We start from the raw sequence: 20423 nt of genomic DNA, 5'->3' as shown, positions 1-20423 counted from the left end.
TGATCCTTACAAATTTGTTGAGGGAAGACAGTTTTTGCAAGACTGCAATCATCTTCTCAGAGGTGATGGATTCAATACAGACACCTTACGCCATATGGAGTGTGTGTTGAAACATTAGAGACAAAGACTTCATGATGGGTCCTGTAAAGTTGATGTGAATCTGATGCCACGGTACTAACAACCACTCCTGAGACTGCAAGGTTGCTTGCTCTGTTATAGCTTGAACCGTCTGGCCTACATAACAAGTTCTTGCCAAATCTAAAATTTGCTTATCCATATTTGGCTACTGCATGCAACTATAAGCAAGGGATTTCTCTTTTATATTTTATATGAGCTATTTGCAGAAAAAAATCGAACACTCTGGTAGGTATCTGGAATGGAATTAACATTTAACACCTACTCAAATGACACACACACACTTGCAGATGCATACTGTAATGCCTCCTCTCCTTTGGCCCATTGTTTTACAGCAATTTTACAGTTATCCCAAACACTTTTCACACCATTGGATCATTTGGTTTCTCTCTGGATAAGAGCCTGTGTCAATAGATGTTTCAGTGCCTGTGGTATAATGCACATCCAGTAAATCAGTTCTGTTCGCTCATCTGCCTTTTCCTATGGTCACAAGGGACATCAGCATCACCATGCTGCTTTGGCCCCTTATATCAGATGGTGGGCCTGTTCTCCGATTAACAGTAGCCAGTGCTGTGCCTGTGCTGCTGTCATCGATGAATCAGCCGTTATTGGGTCACAAATGGGCATGAAGGATAATAGCTTTACCAATGTGAATCTCTTTCCATCATCATACCCACACACATTAATCATTCTGGAAACTAGGCTGAAAATGTATGCACAGTTAGGCTTAGCTCTTCTGGCTCCATATAGTAAAGGGCTGTAGCCTGACTATTATCCATATGAACCACTTGGGGACACTGATTTTCTTTTTCATGGGAAAAATATCAGTAAATCCAAAATTTGGACTGAGTATTGGAAAAACATGGAATATTCATGGAATTTTGCATTTTGTCCAGAGCATTGATTCCCCACAACCTGCATTTCTTCTAATACTTATTATTTATAATATAGTCAGCTTGCTTTACTGACAGTTTTTTTTTAAGTTTGCATATACACAGATGCATTAGTAAATTATAATGAAATCACATTAATAACTGGAAATTACATTTAAAAGTCACAGGTAAAATTCATGGATTTCTTATGAAAATGGATTTTCATTTTTGTTTGAGAACTGTAAATTAGTGTCCCTGCACCTATACAGTTAGTTGCCCAAGTCCTTGGGGAGCCAGTCAGAGATGGAGAGGAATGATGGGTGCACCCACTCACCTTCTTCTAGGGGGCAGAGGGTCAGTTATCTGGGGTGTAAATATCATTAAGAATTCCCTGTTAGAGAATGGAGAACTAATGAGGGGTATCTGCATGCAATGTGGGGCAGGGTTATTTGTAGGTCCACCACTGTGTGTGTTGTCTTTCAGCTTTTCCCGGTTAGGGGTCGCCACAGCGGAACTCTGGTCCGCTAATAATTGGAAGTTGATTTTCACGAATGCCAAGGTGCCAGCCCGACGGTCAACCTTCAACGAAGGCATGCCCATTTACGCATGCCTTTTGAACGCCCACAACCGCGGGGAGGACATGCAGACTCCACACAGAAGGCACTCCCCACACTTCAGCTGGGAATTGAATGGGAAAACCTCTTGCTGTGAGGCAACAACGCTACTGCTGCACCACCGTGGAAGTATGGAAGTAAATTATTTCAGTCATGTACATTCATCCCTTAGGCACTTACAGGGCATGTGCAAGAGGATCTGGTTATCATGGAGCAGGAAGTTAATAATAAGAAAATAATAAGAAAATGATAACAAGTTTTATTCTGAGGAAGTCTTGTGGGACAATAATAAACAATGTACTATGCTATTGTTTTGTTTTTTTTTGCCTTTTTTTGCCTGGTGGACTTTTGTGGTTTTGTTTTTGCACTTTTTGCCTTTTTTTGTTAGGATCTGGTTATGGCTTAAGATAGCCCCCCACTGCTGTTGTTTGCCTGGATGATGGCCATGCTTCTGGTTGAGTGCATCAAAACAGCTGACAGTCTGAAGCACAGGTGGGGGGGGGGCAGTGGGGTGGTGAATGACAAATTATACTTGCCTTTTTTTAATTATCTTTTTCAACTTTTTTTGTGATTCTGTATTACTCATGTTTTTTTTTCACAACCAATACAATGTTCCAACACAAAGATGCTCATAACTTTGCACCAGATCATCTTATGCTAAAGGTTGATAATCGATGTTTTAGTCATGTAATCAAACATGAGGCCATAAATTCTGGACAGTCATTTTAAGACAGGGCTGAGCTGTCAACGGTTATCACTTGCTGAAGAGCTGGATCAGATGTCTGTATCAAAACTTGAAAGATGCAGGAAACCAGAAAGTATAGGGATGATGTCCCACAAATGCCTACCTAACACTCCTGTGTGGGATGAGTTCAACTACCACCTCCTGAAGAACAGCCTCTTCCTGTACCTGAGGGGATCAGAGAACTGGACCCTGTTCAACGCCTCAGCATTTGACATGGTAGCAAGAAGTTGTTGGTGGTTATCATGGCAGCAAATGTTAGGACTCACCGATGGATACCATAATTGAGGGAAACCACCACGCTGAATAATGATACCTTGGTTTCACTGCAAGTGAGAAGTATCTGGGTCTGACAGATATGTGTCAACAGGCCAGGACTGAAGCAGATGCAGCAGTTGTTGCAGTGAAGGTCCTGTTTTAGAAGGGATTTGCAAAACCATGGACAGTGATACTTGGATGGCCTCAAAGAGGTTCTAGCAAGCCACTCAGTGTCTCAAGATGAAGAGGCAGTGCATTGACCTGGCTGTTTTAAATCAATACTGACCTTGATGGGGGACGTTACTGGGAAGTAGTAGGAACACACACAGGAACTCATGAATGCAGTAGACCTGGAGGTAATACCAAAATCAGATGGTGGCAACTGATTCATTTCTACAGAATAGGTTACTGTGGTGATTAACCAAGGCTGTTGAAAGGGAAACAATCAGGCTAAAAATGCTGAATGTACTGTACACTGTTGGGATGTCATATGCAACATACCTATTCAATACTGTGTGGAAGATGAGGACACTATCTTTGGTTAGAAAATGAGAGTAGGGGCACCATTTTTCAAAAAAGGGGACAACAGAGTGCATTCAAGCTAAAGGATCATTCTCCTGGGCATCCATATGAAAGCCTTTATCAGGGTGCTGGAAAAAAAAATCCAACAGACAAGTATTTTATTCAGGATGAGCAATGAGGTCTCCATTTTAGCTACAGAAAGTACAGTTGTGTACACTTACCATAAATGTAGATGTTCGAGTGTATTCACTGTTGCAGTTATCACTTTTGGGTTATCTGCTTGCAGTAGCCTTCAGTCAGCCTGATTAACAAAGTCTTGGGTCCTGCGTCGGTTGCTGTCCCTTCTTCCATGATGTCAGGTCATCAGGGGTATAAAACATGTAGCCGACGCCATTACATCAGTTTTTCTTGCCCCAGCTGTCAGGTGCCCCCTAAATGGGAAGCAATTAAATCTATAAATATACAAGGTTATACCTCCGTTAAAAAAGCAAATACACCAAAAAGCTTTTTAAGATAGCAATGGAAAGTAGAGGTATATCCAAAAAAAGAAGGGGGCTGGAGGGAGGGTAACCAGGACTGCAACAGTGAATACACTTGAACACCTACATTTATGGTAAGTGTACACAACTGTACTATGTTCTTCATGTTTCACTACTGCAGTCATCACTTTTGGGTAGATTCCCAAAGCTAAGGATGAGAGGAGGATTTTAAATAGAATTAGGATCAGCTAAAAGGCCCTGCAAGACTGCAGTGGCAAAGCCAGCTCTAGACTTAGAGAAAATTGGCAGATGGCAATGCTTGGTAAAAGTATGTACAGAACTCCAGGTAGCAGCTATGATGTCCCTGGTAAGGATGCCTCTGAGAAAGGCTGTGGAGGTAGATGCAGCCCTGGTAGAGTGGGGTCTGATCCCCTGTATGATAGGTTTACCATGGTGTTTGTAGCAGAAATGAATGCAATGGCCTATCCATTTGGAAATGGTTTTCTTTGAAATAGCCTTCCCCGCTGCCCCTGCAGCAAATGCCACCAGCAGTTGATCAGATTTCCTTTGAGGTTTAGTTCTGTCCAAGTAGACTCTAAGTTGTCAGTGCACATCTAAGGAGTGAGAATCCGTTCCCCTTTGTTCTGTGGATTTGGAAAGAAGGTTGGCAAATGTATGGACTGATTAAAGGCCACACTGGATACCACCTTGGGCATGAAGGAGTGATTGGTCCTGAGGGACAGCCTGTCCGCATGAAAAATGATGAAAGGCTCCAGTGCCATGAGGGCCTGTAATTCAGATACCCTTCTTGCTGAAGTGATTGCTAAAAGGAAAGCTGTTTTCCAAGAAAGGAATTTTAAGTCCGAAGTGGCAGCTGGCTCGAAAGGAAGAAGGGTGATCTTTTCCAATACAAAGTTGAGATCCTAGGTTGGAGTAGGAGCTCTCCTGGGTGGTCGTAGATTTTTGGCCCCTCTGAGGAACTGCTTAAGTAGTGGATGAGAGAAGAGGGGTGGTTCTGTGTTATAATGAGCTGAGATGGCTGAGGCGTGAATTTTGATGGAGGAGAAAGACAGACACTTATGCAGCATCTCAGTTAGGTATTGTAAAATCTGAGATAAATTGGGCACTGTTGTGCTCATCCCTTGAGCTTGGTTCCAGGCATAGAATCTTTTCCATTTTTCAGCATAAGACTTTCTGGTACTAGGCCTCCTTGCCTCTAAAATGATATCCATCACTGGTTTATTGAAGGATGGTAAAGGAGAAATTATGTAATTAGCCAGGCTGCTAGATTCAGTGTTTGAAGTTGAGGGTGCAGAATTTGGTTCTCCTGCTGAGACAGTAGAGTAGGAGTCTGAGGCAGGAGCCATGGGACCCACAGTGACACACTGCACAAGAGGGGGTACCAGTGTTGGCATGGCCAGTCTGGTGCAATCACAATCGTCCTTGGTTTGTCTTGTTTGATCTTTAGTAGAACTTTGGAGAGCAGAGGCAGAGGAGGAAAGGCATAAACTGATAGGTTTTTCCAGCTGAAGGACAGAGCATCCACTTTCCAAGCTTGTTTATGGGGAATCCTAGTGCAGAATTTGTCCAACTGATAGTTTTGGGGGGAGGCAAACAGGTCTGTATCTGGGCTCCCCCATTTGCTTGTCAACATGTTGAAAATCCTTGGTTCTAGTTTCCACTCATGTGGGTTCATGAGGTTTCTGCTTAGTTCATCTGCCAGTGTATTTAGTTTCCCTGGCAGGAATTGAGCTTGTAAATATACTTGATAGCTCTGGGCTGTGTTCCACAATGCCATGGCTAGTCTGTAGAGGGGGTAAGAATGTGTACCCCCCTGCTTGTTTATGTACCACATAACAGTGGTGTTGTTCGTCTTTACCATAAGTTGTCCTGGAAGAATGTGATCCTTGAAGGCTGTCAGAGAATTCTGTACAGCTAACATTTCTTTTTGAGTGATATGCAGGTGCATTTGACTTGGGTTCCATTTGCCCTGAATGCACTTCCCTGCCAGGTGGGCCCCCATGCATAGTTTGATGTGTCTGTTGTTAAGGTTTGTGTGGCAGAGGGTAGTGTGAATGGTAGTCCCCTCTTTTGGTGGCAGGCTTCTGCCCACCAAAGGAACTCTAAGCGAAGGCAAGGTATGACAGGAATCATTGCTTCTAGATCCTGTGAATGTTGACACCATAGGCTTTTGAGATACCATTGCAGTTTCCTCATATGCAGCCTTGCATATGGAATTAGAAGAATGCAGGAGGCCATGAACCCCAAGGGTTGCAGTATTTGCCTTGCAGATAGCTGGGTTTTTGTGGCCACTTGTTTGAAGTAGGTTGTCAAATGAATCCGTTTCTCTGGAGTGAGGAAAGCCATCTGGGAAGTTGTATTCAAGCTTGCTCCCAGGAATATAATTTGTTGACAGGGTACCAGGTGTGATTTCTTTTCATTTATGGTGTACCCCAGACAAGTCAGTACCCTTTAAACAAAGGCCAGATGATTCAAAAGTATGAAAAAAAACAACACGGATTCCACGCTGATAAATTTAATATTAAAACTTGCCTTAGCGCCTCGGCCACCACAGCCTTCAATGAGTACCGAAGTAATAGCAAAAATACATTCCCTTTTATACAAACCAATAATCAATTATATAGACTCAATCCCTCATTCAATTAATCCATCCAATTAATTAACCAGTTCATAGTCCTATACTTAAGTGAACATGAGTTAGACACAATATACTTCAACGAAAGCATCAAATACATAAAATGCAGACAATAAAAAATAAAGATATATTAAAGTAACCATCTCCAATTAACTTCTTTATTAAGACCCATTGATGATAACGTGTTATACTTCAATATGAAAATAGTTTCCTTATAAAGTAAGATATTTTTTAGTAATTTATCTTCCCCCTTAACAAAAACTTGTTCCAATATAGTAGCTTGTAATAAATTAGCATTACAACTATGCTTTTCCATAAAATTAATGCTACCGAGCTTTCCAACATTCCCCTTTTAATGTCACGGACATGTTCCTGCAACCTTATTCTAAATTTTCTTTTAGTTTCCCCACTATAGAAGAGGTTGCAGGGACATCTAAGGCAATAAATAACACCTGATGTATAACATGAGAAACACTTCTGTATTTGATGCTTTTGTTGTTTTTTTTCATTTTAGTCTTTTTCAAGACTATTTGTTTGCTGTTTGTTGTCTTTGATTCAAAAGTATGTCCTGGCTTTCTGCCTGAATTAGACAATCCTCCAGATATGGGTATATTTGAATATTTCTTTGCCTGCAGAATGCAATGACTGGAGCCAGGCACTTTGTGAATACCCTGGGCGCAGTAGATAAGCCAAAGGGCAGTGCAGAGAACTGATAGTGTATTGCCTGCTTTGAAGCGTAGGTATCTTCTGCAAGACTCCCTGATAGGGATGTGCAGGTATGCTTCTTTTAAATCTAGTGTTACCAACCATGCATCTTTGCCTAGCATAGGAAGCAGCTGGTGAAGAGTCAGCATCTTGAATTTTGGAATCACCAGAAAGGTATTTAGAGTAGAGAGGTCCAGGATAGGAAACCAGGTACTGCCTTTTCTGGGTACCAGGAAAAGTCTCGAATAGAATGCTTGTCCATTTTCCTCTTCTGGTACCAACTGAATAGCCCCCATGCTTACGAGACAGAGTACTTGCTTTTGGGCCTCTGCCCACTGATTTGGGGGTAAATCTGGCCACCCGCTTGGTGTTTTTAAGGTGTGGAAATGAAATCTGTATCCTTGGGACACAATATTTAAAACCCATTTGTCCTGGGTAATGAGTTCCCAGTTTTTGGCCTGCAGACCAATCTTTCCGCCTAAAGAAGCATTCAGTTGGGAAGTGCTTGGAAGTTTTAAAAGCAAGTCATTGAGACTGTTTTCCATAGGGGGGAGTCTTAACTACTCCCTGATTTGGGTGCGGAAACCCCCCACTGCTTGGTCTTGTGTGTCCCCTGGGACTGAAACCTGGGGTTTCTGCTATGTCTGGGTTTGGCTTGAGAAGACCTTGAAGAGGCTAGAAAGGACCAATTCTTAGAGGGCCAGTGCTTACTAAATCTATGAGGCTGAACTTGTAAGAAATCTTTAACAGTTTGCATAGATTTAGCTTTATCTTCCATCTTTTTCAGAACTTCCTCAGCCTTGTTGCCAAACAGGCGGTCCTGATTTAAGGGAGCATCCAGCAATTTAGCTTTAACATGATCAGGTAAAGATTGCTCCTTAAGCCAAGCATGCCTTCTGGGCAGAGAACAAGTAGCAGCAGCCCTGCAAGAGGCCTCTAAAGAATCAAATCCACATTGCAAAGTATGTTTTCCAACCTGTTCAGCAGAATGCATTAAATCCTGTAATTCTTTATTTTCCGCACAGATAGGAATCAACAACATTTTTTGTTTCAGCAATCCAGTAACATGTTGTTGATACTTTAACATATGAAACTGGCAGTTTAAAGCCCTAATGGCCAAGGTTGGAGAAGTATAAACCTTCTTACCCCATCTATCCAGCACCCTGAAGTCTCTATCAGAAGGGATAGGATTTTTAGCAGTAGAAGCCTTAATGCCCATGGGTCCCTGTGAAATAGTCTCTGAATCCGCAACAGGATTTTTAAAAAGGAACTTGTGTGAATCAAGAACCCTGTAATATCTGTCAGGTTTTCTGGGAGCAGGAGGCAAAGAATCAGAGGCCAAACTAGATTCCGAAAAAGCATCATCAACAATGACTAGTACAAGAGGAATAGCTAAAGGCCTATGCTGAGCAGGAGTAAGAAATCCCTAAGCCTCTTTTTTGAATCAGAAAAATCCTGGCTTTCCCAATGGAAATGCTCCCTTAGAGTATGTAAGGTTTAAACAAAAGAAAAATCCTCTGGAGGGGAAGCAGAGGGAATACAGTCCTCACATCAGAATCCTCATGAATAGATAATTGCAAATCCAGATCATCAGAAGAATCAGAAAAATCAGAATCCAAATCAGAAGATTCATAAACAACTTCAGTCCTAGGTTTCTTAGAAGGGGGAGGCTGACTTCCCCTGATTAAAGTTATAAGATCTTCAGCCAGTCTTATCATTTGTTTTTTTTTTTTTAAGCATAGAGGCCTCAGCATATGGTCTGGGCATTGTTTTTTTAGGCATGGTTTGAGATTTAGGCCTAAAAGAAGAAGGAGGCATCGGTTTAATATGCAAGTCTGTAGGCCTGAATACACCCTCAGAAGCCGGTGCCTGCACAGCGGCTCTGGACCTATCCAAGGTAGAGACATCCGCAGGTTCCATAGTTGAAGCATCTTGCAGCATACCGGACTCCAAATGGGTCTCAGTAGAGGCCTGTGAATCAGAAGTAGCAGGTATCAGGGGCTGCGAAAGCACCTCACTGAGTACCAGTGAACTGGCGACTGGCTTATGAGAAGCGTCGTCTGCAGTTTTGGACCTTTGCTTTCTGCCTCTGTCTTTATCCTTGCATTTTTTTGGAATCCCGGTAGTCAGATGGCTAACCAATGACATTTCTGGATAATTAAACCAAGAACCAAAATATTTAGAGGTGAAAATATACTGATGACGGATAGTGCGCTGATTAAATAAAGCACAAAACTAATAGCACGGTACGTCGTGGTCAGGGCCTAGGCAAGGAATACAGTATGAATATCTTTATGAGGTATTTGCTTTCCACAAGTAATGCAATTATTAACTTTTACTGTCATCGGTAAGGAGCAAGAAAAAGTTTCCCCAACAGGGTACTTAGCTTTAGTTGAAGACTTCAGTTCTGAAACTCGAAATCGAAAATTTCAGGAGTCGGCCAACCAGCACTTGCGAACTGCTTCTGCTTTGGGCACCGCACAGCAAGAAAGACTGATGTAATGGCATCGGCTGCATGTTTTATACCCCTGACGACCTGACGTCATGGAAGAAGGGACAGCAACCGACGCAGGACCCAAGACTGTTAATCAGGCTGACTGAGTGCTACTGCATGCAGATAACCCAAAAGTGATGACTGCAACAGTGAAACACGAAGAACATCAGCAGATCAAATCTTTGTCTTTGCACAGATACTGCAGGGACTGGGACAGGCTTCTAACACTGTTCCTCAAGCACTTTGCAGACTCAGAAAAGGCATATATATTCATATCCCAGAATGACTTGTGGCAGGTATTACAAAAGTGCAGAGTTCTACAGCCAGTGTTGCAAAAGTGCAGGGCTCTACAGCCACTTCTACATGCAATTTAATCTCTGTGTTTGAAAAGCAACCGTTATGTCTAGATTCTCATATTTAAAGCAAATATGTTCATTGTACCTATAGGAATCCATCAATGGTGTGTCCTGTCGAATATCCTGTTTGCACTTTTTATGTACATTATCTCAAGGTGTGGCCAGGGTATGTACAGTATCCAGTCTGGGGAGGCAAGGCTGCATCTCTGTTGCTTATACAGTACATGATGTTGTCCTCTTAGACTGAAATGGCTACATTCTCCACCAAGCACCAGAGAAAAATTTGGGATAAGACAGATGTGAGTAGGAACAGCTACTTCAGTCTGAGGAGTTTAAGTATTCTGGTGTCTTGTTCATAGGTAACAGTAAATAAGATTGACATATTAACCAGCATATGAGGACAGTAGCAGCAGTACTGCAGATACTGTTCCTGACTGTGGTAGTAAAGCAGAGCTGAGTCATAGTGACAGAACTCGAATTTTACTGTTCAGTCTGTGTCTCCAACCCCACCTATAGTCATACGTTTTGGGTAGTAACTGAAAGGATACAATCACAGAAACAAACTGAATAAATGAAGTTTCTCCTGTCAAGCCAGAAGGATTTTAGAGTATAACCACTGCTTCTCCAAGCTGATAGCACCTACTAAGGATGCCCCCATGCACCTATCATGGGAAGTGCTCCAAGCACAGCCCATTGGAAGGAGGCCATGAGCGAGGCAATGGGGTAGATGTAGCACACACTGGACAGATTGTATTTATCAGCTTGTTCAGGAGCACATGAGGAACACACACGATGAGTTGGAGACTACTGCTGGGTATGTGGAAGTCTGATTACCCTGTTAAGCTTGCAACCATCATGACCCTTATCATGACAAATGGATGCATAGCTAGATGTATGTATGTATGCATGTATGTATGTATGCATGTATGTATGTATGTATGTATATATGTATGCAAGTATGTATGTATGTATGTATGTGCATGTATGTATGTATGTATGTATGTATGTATGCATGTATGTATGTATGCATGTATGTATGCATGTATGTATGTATGTATGCATGTATGTATGTATGTATGCATGTATGTATGTATGTATGCATGCATGTATGTATGCATGTATGTATGCATGTATGTATGTATGTATGTATGCATGCATGTATGTATGTATGTATGCATGTATGTATGTATGGATGTATGGATGTATGGATGGATGGGTGGATGAATGGGTATTTTCAATGATCTTACTTTTAGTTCTTATTTTATTTTATAGGTAAGTGAAATGGCTCCAAGGGCTCTTTTCACTTGTAACTAGTTACAAAGAATAGTTGTGTAAAATCTTACCATAACCATAGACATCCTTCTCTTCCATGTTGCAGTATTCCAAACTCTTGGGTTTTCTTCTCTTACTACCTGAACATCCGACCAGTATACAAAAACTTCTAGTCACTGTAGGATATGTGGGAAGTCTGACGTTGGCTAAGGGAACGTGGGCCATAAAAGTGACATCGGCACGTACCAGACCTCAAAACTGAGTACCCCAGTTGGATCCCAGTCCCAGGAAAACTGTATAAGTCCAGTGCCATCTAAGAAGGAGCAGTTTAAGGGAAGAACAGGGGAAAGAGGGAGGGAAGGAATACTGCAACATGGAAGAGAATGACATCTGTGGTTATGGTACACAAATATTTTATGTTCTATTCTCATGTTGCAGTATTACAAACTCTTGACTGAGTGCCAAAGCTCACTGAGAAGAAAAGAGTGGTGATTTGGAACTATTTTCTATAAAGCCATGGAAGATTACCCTGGCAAATCGATCACTGGATTTGGAAATGTGGTCCAATTTGTAATGCTTGGTAAAGGTGTGGACAGAGGTCCATGTAGCTACCTCTAAAATGGTGGCAGTGTCCAATCCTTTAAAGAAAGTTCTGAATGAAGCCATAGCCCTAGTGGAGTGTGCTTTAATTTTGGACCCCAAGGATTTCTCAATGTATGCATAGCATGCCTGCTTTGTCACTGCTTTCCCCAGGGCACTGGGGTGAACGGAGACAAACAATTGGCCTGATTTTCTGATAGATTTGGTTTTGTCTATGTAAAACAAGAAGTTATGTACTCACCATAACATTCGATGTATGTAGTCCATCTCGCCTCACATTCTTACCCGTGGGTTCGGAGCCAAATATCGGCTCTGACTCAGCCGATTTTACTAGCTCGAAGTCTCTCATTGGCTGGGCTAAGTGGGTATCCCATGGTGCACTGCTCCATATCCCCAGATCTAGTTTGCTGTGAAAATCATTTGTACTCCATACACACATCACATCCATATAAAGAATAAGCTAATCAAGGGAACTCTGTAGATGACAACCAAACCTCCAAATCCTCCAGGAAGGGGGAAGGTGGGAGGGTAAGTAAGAATGTGAGGCGAGATGGACTACATACATTGAACGTTATGGTGAGTACATAACTTCTTGATGTTATGTAGTCCTATCTCACCTACAATCTTACCCATGGGACAGCGTCCCTAGCACCTACATCCTGGGTGGCTCATAGGAAAATACTCCTGAGAACTGTGGAGCCAAAGGAAGACCTGCCCCTGGATACCACGTCCAATTTGTAATGAGAAACAAAAGTGTGAGGAGAAGCCCAAGTAGCTGCAGCACATATATCATCCATTGACAATCTAGCTTGATAGGCTGTGGATGTAGAAACAGCCCGAGCAGAATGTGCCTTGACTGGAAAAGGCAGATTCTTACCTCCTGCTTGACAGATGAAAGAGATACAACTGGCTATCCATCTAGACAGTGTGACCTTGGATACCGGAGAACCCATTTGGTTTTCCAAAAAGGAGACAGAGTTGGTCAGATTTCCAGATATCTTTTGTCCGGTGTAGATAGAAGCGTAACCCTCTATGTACATCCAATAGGTGAAATCTAAATTCTGTCTTTTTAGAAAAGTGGGGGAAGAAAACAGGCAACTCAATGGACTGATTCATGTTAGACACGGAAGCCACTTTAGGATGGAACAAGGGGTTTGGTCTAAGAGAGACCCTATCTTTATGTAAGATTAAATATGGCGGTTTGATGGAGAGGGCTTGAATTTCCGAAACCCGCCTTGCTGAAGTGACTGCTATTAAAAATGCTGTTTTCCATGTCAATAATTTCAATTCACAGGTAGCTGCAGGCTCAAATGGTGGTAAAGTAAGGGCTTGTAGAACAAAATTGTGATCCCAGGGCATGACAGGTTCGGACACTGGGGGATGAAGCAACAGAGCACCTTTAAGGAACGCTTTGCATAGTCTGAGAGCCATGAGACTAGGTTCATTCGCTACGTGGAAATTAGATATCACCGCCAGTTGAACTTTGATGGTGGCTGATGCGGACCCCTGATGGAAAAGCATAGACAAGAACTCCAGAATTGAATCTATTGGAGCTGTGTAAGGATCAGTGCCTCTAGTATGTGCCCAGATAGAGAACCTTTTCCATTTATTAGAATAAATCTTTCTAGTGGATGGTTTATGAGAGGATGATAATATATGGACCACGTCCGGTGAAAAATTATGATGTCTGACTAATGATGGAAGTGGAGTAGCCAGGCTGTCAACCAGAGGGTCATCAGAGAGGGATGGAACTGTCCCGACATGTGTGTCAGTAAATCTGGTTGTGGGTCCAGAATCCAAGGAATGTCCATAATGTATGGTTGAAGAAAGGGGAACCAGACTTGATGAGGCCAGTGTGGAGCAATCAGAATCATTCTGCTTCCCAAGGATTGCGCTTTCTGAATCACCCTTGACAGCAGGGGAAACGGAGGGAAAGCCTAAAGCAGACCGGAGGGCCAATCGTGAACCACAGCATCCCTGGGTGATTCCCCCCGTGGGGGGATCAGCGTGCAGTAGTTGCTGCATTTCACATTGAGAGGGCTGGCAAAAAGGTCGCAGCAAGGCTGACCCCATCTGCTGAAGATTTGCTCTGCAACCAGGCAATTTAGGGACCACTCGTAAGGCATCAGGATAGCTCTGCTTAGCCTGTCCGCTATTACGTTGGACTTCCCCGGAATGTGCGTTGCTACCAGAAACTGTTGGGAAGCTATTGCCCAATGCCACACTCGCATAGCCTCTCTGCACAGAGGGTAAGACTGGGTTCCTCCTTGCTTTTTGAGATACCACACTACTGATGTTGTCTGAGTGTATCGCAATTGTCCCTAGAGGGAGAACCTTCTGAAGTGTCTGCAATGCAAGAAGCACTGCTCTCATCTCCAGGACATTTACATGCAAATGTATCTCATGTTCTTGCCATGTGCCTTGGACTGTCCTGCCAAGATAATGCCCCCCCCCTATCTGGGACATCCGTGGTCACCATGGCAATAGGGATGGGTGGAACGAACGGCTTTCCCCCGTTCAAATTGTTGGTGCACAGCCACCAACTGAGGTCCTGCTTGCACCTGTCCATGAATAAAATGGGATGAGATAGTGGGAGTCTTTGGAGAGACCATTGAACAAAGAGGAGCCATTGAAGAAGTCTCATGTGTAATCTCACTAGAGGGACCAACATGACAGATGCTGCCATGGTCCCTAGGAGTTGGAGAACCAGTCTTGCCTTCGCTTGTATCAGGGGCATCGGCATGTGTATCTGTTGTTGTAATACCGTGATCCTTTCTTATGGTAAAAAATGCTTGCATTTGAATGGTGTCTAAATCTGCTCCTATAAAGGTGACATGCTGTGAGGGCAATACGGCAGATTTTTCCCAATTTATTGTTATGCCCAACTGGTGACATAGATTGATGGTAGCGTCCCTGGTTTGAACTAGTTGATGCCTGGTGGGGGCAGTATGGAGCCAGTCGTCCAGGTACGGAAACACCTGGAATCCCTGATGTCTCAAGTGAGCCGTCACCACCGCCATACATTTGGTGAACACCCTGGGGGCTGTGGTGAGACCAGAGGGCAGGGCTCGAAACTGGAAGTGACTGGCTCCCAGCCAGAAGCATAGGTGACTCCTGGATGCTCTGTCCATTTTGACATGGTAGTAAGCATCCTTGAGGTCGATGGAGCACATCCATACCACCTCTCCCAACAATGGGAGAATCGATTGTAGTGTGACCATATGGAACTTGGACTTGTGTACGTGATTGTTGAGCTGGCTGAGATCTAGTATGGGTCTCAGGTCCCCTGTTCTTTTTGGCACCAAAAAGAATCTTGAGTAAGTCCCTAATCCGATTTGGTCTGAGGGGACACACTGGATAGCTCCTTTTTCTAGCAGCTGAGAAACCTCTGAGGCTGCTTGATCCCTTTGACTGGGTGGTATGTCCGGGATTTTTCTGATTGGCAGGGGTACTGAAGAGAATGAAATGAGGTAACCTCCGGAAATTATCCGTAATACCCATTGGTCCTGGGTAATACTTTCCCAGGCTTCTGGATATAAGGAAATTTGACCCCCGACTGGCTCCGGATAAGCGCAGTCGGGCACACCTTCAGGAATGAGAGTATGGAGAACCACAGAAGGAGTCATGGTCTCCCGAATTGCAGGGGCCCCCTTTGCCTATGGGGTGACGTCTCCCTGAATAACCCCCCTTCCCCTGCCTCTGGAGGGGGGTTCACCTTGTGTGGCAGGAAAAAACCTCTGTGATTTCTTGAACCACATCTTCCCCCCACTGGGCCTTGGGATAAGGCCTAGAAGGAAGGGAAAAATGGACCCCTATGACAGACAGGGTCTTTCCCTCTTGCTCGCACCTGGTAAGGGTGTCTTTCACTTTGGTCCCAAACAAGAAGGAACCATCAAAGGGAGCATCAGTGAAGGAAGACTTGAAGGCCTCCGCAAAGTGACATAGGCGCAGCCAGGCTTGCCTCTTAAGGGCGACCCCTGAGCTTGCTGCCCTACTCGCTCCCTCGGCTGCATACGAAATGAGCCACATGGATGAGTTGACAATGGAGTTGAGGGTAGAAACCTGGGCATTAACCGACTGAGCCACCACCTCAGGAACATTACCTGCAAGAGTATCTCCTATCTCTTTGAGGAGATCTCTCTGGAGTCAAGTGAAATGAGACAAATAATTCAGCGACCGCAATGTAACGGTCGCTGACGAGAGGGTACGCTTCCCATACTGGTCCATGGTCCTAGACTCCTTGTTAGGAGGATGGACGGATGAAGAAGACTCTGCTACTTCCTTCTGGGTAGCTGCCACCACCACCACCATGGCATCTACAGGGACACCTTTGGACAGAAACTCTTTCCCCTGGGGGGGGGGCGGAAAGAAATTTGTTGGGATGCCTGGGCACGGGCTCCACAGAATCAGGATTCTCCTGCACTCTTTGACAAATCAGGTCAAGGAGTTCGTCAAAGGGTGGAGGCACCCAGGAGACGGAGGGTTGAGCACCGAAAGCCTTAAGAAATACTGACTCCTCCTTGGAAGGGGCTTTGGAAGGCCAGTCACCTCTTTGTTTCAGTATCTCCAGGATATCGGAGAAGGAAACATCATCAGAGGATGACTTGGGGGACCCCTCCGATTCCTCAAGGTCAGTATCAGAGGTGAGGGACTCATCTTGGGAGTCTATGTGCTTCCTCTTGCACGTTTTCTTTCTGGGGGGCTCCTCAGGCACCAACTCTGAGGGACCCTAAGAAATTTGGGGACCACTCGTGGGGGTATCCCTAGGCTCTGGTGCTCTGCTGTCCATGGAAGGGTGGTGAACAGAAGCTCTCACCGGAGTGGTGGGGGACAGAGTGACCGACCCGCCTGATGTAGCTGACGACCTGGCCAGCGCAGTCCGCATAGACTCGAAGGCCGGCCCCCCCCAAGTCCAAGGAGCGACCAGTCTCCAAGGCCATGACAGGAATCGGAGTTCCCCGAGCCGAAGCACTGAGAGGGAGACTCAGAACCGAAATAAGTGCCGAGATGCCCCCCTCGGGCCCGACCGAAGAGTCCTGAGTCCCGAACCCCGATGACGGAGCCAGTGGGGTCGGAGCCAATGTCGGTAACGATGGAGCCAAATGGGGCATCAGAACTGGCCTAGAAACATCACGCAGTGCGGAACACTCCGGCTCGAAGACAGAGATGCACTCGGAGGAGGAATGATCAAAGAAGGTGTTGGGACGGGCTCCAGAGCCGACTGGTTCAGAGCCGAAAACAATTTTGCCAAAACCAGTGACTGGAGGAGCTTCTGAACCACCCTATCCACATCCACATCTGAAAGGGTCCTGGAGGATTTGGAGGACAGGGATGGAGAATGCGATCTCGTCTCAGGAGAAGTAGGTTTGATACTAGGCGATTGGCTCCTAGGAGGTTCCAATACAATTGGAGCCAATACCAGTTCCATAGATATCGATCCTTCCTGTGGCCCTGAGGACAGTAGAGCTGAGGAGGTCGATGCAGTTTTTGGCATTTTCTCCGGAGGCTCCGATGAAGCTGATGGAGCCGGAGATCTCTTTTTTGACTTGCCAGATTTAGACTTGCCACTGGAAGCTGAATTCATAGCCTCTTCAAAAGAGGGTTTCAATAGTCCCTTTAAGATTAGTTTATTCTTTCTCTCTTGGAGAACTCTAGGGCTGAGAGCATGACAAAAACTGCAGGATTCCTGCAGATGGATGGCTCCTAAGCAGTAGACACAAATGGAATGTCCATCGGTTATGGACATTTTGTACCCACATTTTGAGCACTTTTTAAATCATGAAGGTTTATGCTCCTTCGTATCCTTAGATATTTTAACTGCTGCGCCCACAACACAAAAACCAAGTCAATACCAGAACAGGCGTTCACTCTATAAGGTGGGAACAACACTGAGGTAATCAACACCACGGCCGCGATCAAACTGCACACAACTCTAGCACAATTTCAACAATGGCACAGAAGGAAAGGGTAGCTAAAACCTCTAATCTAAATGGTTTGGTAAACACCGAAGGAAACAGAGGAGAACTAGGCCTTCTAACTGAAACGGGCCTAGCCCGGGGAACAGTAAGAGGGATACCACACAAAAAACTCACAAAAACTAACAATAACCAATCCTAACACACCAGACAAAATTAGAGTTTTAAACAATAGCTATGAAAATAGCTTTTGATTGAATCAAAATTTTCTTAAATCAATAAAAGAAGGTACTTAGCCACAGCCAAGCGAGACCACGTCTTAGCTACACGAGTGGCAAACAAGATCTGGGATATGGAGCAGTGCACCATGGAATACCCACTTAGCCCAGCCAATGAGAGACTTCGAGCTACTAAAATCGGACGAGTTGGAGCCGATATTCGGCTATGAACCCACGGGTAAGAATGTAGGTGAGATAGGACTACATAACATCCTAAGTTGTCTATGCACATCAAGGGGATGTAAGACTCTCTCACTGTGGGAAGGTGAATAGCATGGTTTAAGGACAGCTCATTGGCCACCTTGAGCATGAAGGAAGAGTTGGTCCTAAGGGTTACCCTGTCTTTGTGGAAGATGAGGAAAGGGGGAATGGCCATGAGGGCCTGTAACTCTGACACTCTTCTAGCTGATGTCAAGGCTACTAGAAGTATTATTTTCCAAGTGCAGTTTTAGAGAGGCCTTAGTGCTGGTCAAAGGGGGCCACCGTGAGCTTATCCAAAACATAATTCAGGTCCCAGGGGGGTGGGATGGGTTTCCTGGGGGGCCTGAGATGCAGCACTCCTTTCAGAATAACTCTGCAGGAAAATGAGAAGCCAAAGGGGGGTCCAGAGGCAGACAAGCTGAAATAGCAGCAATGTGGGCTTTAACAGAGGAGTCCGCCAACCCCATCTGCAAGAGTTTACACAAGTATGACAGTACCAAGGAGACGACCATATGGAGAATTTTCCATTTAGACATATAAGATCTCCCAGTATTAGGTTTCCTGGACTCCTGCAGAACTGTAAGCATATCATCATTGGAGAGGTGTCTCTAAGGGATCAGAATTCTATTACCCACAGGGTAACATTCAGAGATTGTAGGTGGGGGTGGATTAGACATCCCTTATCCTGTGTGAGAAGGTCCACTCTGTGAGGTAACTTGAGGCGATTGTCCCTAGATAAATGCAAAAGGAGGGGGAACCAGTGCTGTCTTGGCCAAAAGGGAGTCACTAACAAGATTTTTGGTTTGTCCTGCTGGATTTTCAGTAGGACTTTCTGAAGGAGTGGGAAGGGGGGGGTGATGCATACAGAAACATCCCCTTCTAGGTAACTGAGAAGGCATCCATTGCCCTTGCCAGAGGACTGGGCAGCCTGGTGCAAAAGGATGGAAGTTGTCTGTTCATAGGGAAGGCAAACAGATCTATCTGAGGTGTACCCATTTGTAGACTATGTCCAAGAACACATCCCTGTGGAGCATTCATTTGAGGGACTGTGACATGGACCTGCTTAAGGTGTCTGTCTGAGTATTCTGCCCTGAAGGGATATACACTGCCTGTAGCATGACTCCCTGTTTTGTGGCAAGCTCCCACACTTGGAGAGCTAGTCTGCATAGCAAGCAGGATTTTGTTCCCACCTGCTTGTTCACATACCACAGAAAGTACAGTTGTGTACACACCATACATGTAGATGTTCGAGTGTATTCGCTGTTGCAGTCATTACATTTGGGTTATCTGCTTGCAGGCAGCCCTCAGCCGGCCTGATTATCAAAGTCTTGGGTCCTGTGTCAGTTGCTGTCTCTTCTTCCATGACATCAGGTAGTCAGGAGTATAAAGCATGCAGCTGATGCCATTACATCAGTTTTTCTTGCCCCAGATGTCAGGTGCCCACATAATGGGAAGCAATTATATACAAGGCTACCCCTCCAATTATAAGCAAATACACCACAAAGCTTAAATACTGTAAACAAGAAGAGAGGTATAACAAATAGAAGTCAGGGGGCTGGAGGGAGGGTAACCAGGACTGCAACAGTGAATACACTTGAACATCTACATTTATGGTAAGTGTACACAACTGTACTATGTTCTTCGTGTTTCACTGCTGCAGTCATTACATTTGTAGATTCCCAAAGTTAAGGAAGGGAGGAGGCAATCAGAGAGCATTAGGACCAGCTATTAGGCCCTGCAAGAGTGCAGTTACAAAACCAACTCTGGATTTAGAGAAAATAGGCAAGTGGTAATGCTTGGTGAAGGTATGAACAGAACTCCAGATAGCAGCTTCTAGGAAGTCCCTGGTAGGAACCCCTCTGATAAAGGCTGTTGAAGTAGATGCAGCCCTGGTGGAATGTGATCTTATCCCCTGTGGGGTAGGTTTTCCATGGTGCTTATAGCAGAAATTAATGCAATGGCCTATCCATTTATAAATGGTTTGCTTTGAAATGGCCTTCTCCTCTGCCCCTGCAGCAAAAGCAGCTATCAGCTGTTCAGTTTTTCTAAGAGGCTTAGTCCTGTCCAAATAAAATCTAAGTTGTCTGTGCACGTCCAAAGAGTGCAGTATTCATTCCCCTTTGTTCTGTGAATTAAAAAAGAAGGCTGGCAAATGGATGGACTGATTAAGGGCCACACTGGATACCACCTTGAGCATAAAGGAAGGATTGGTCCTGAGGGACACCCTGTCTGCATGGAAGATGATGAAGGGCTCCACTACCATGAGGGCCTGTAATTCAGACACTCTTCTTGCTGAAGTGATGGCTAGAAGGAAGGCTGTTTTC

The 20423-nt window shown here is 44.5% G+C and overlaps 1 protein-coding gene across 2 annotated transcripts in view; it reads right to left on the bottom strand.

The window, feature by feature from the left end:
- Positions 1 to 20423, bottom strand: part of LOC122799515 (TRIO and F-actin binding protein) — a 3126988-nt gene that overhangs the window by 1914868 nt on the left and 1191697 nt on the right. The gene's annotated exons all lie outside the window — the stretch shown is intronic.

Source organism: Protopterus annectens, chromosome 1.part0 (assembly GCF_019279795.1).
Source record: "Protopterus annectens isolate FY-2018-M chromosome 1.part0, PAN1.0, whole genome shotgun sequence".
NCBI classification, from domain to species: Eukaryota; Metazoa; Chordata; order Ceratodontiformes; family Protopteridae; genus Protopterus; species Protopterus annectens.
The sequence above is the reverse complement of the archived record's forward strand: the minus strand, read 5'-3'. Positions and strand labels throughout refer to the sequence as shown.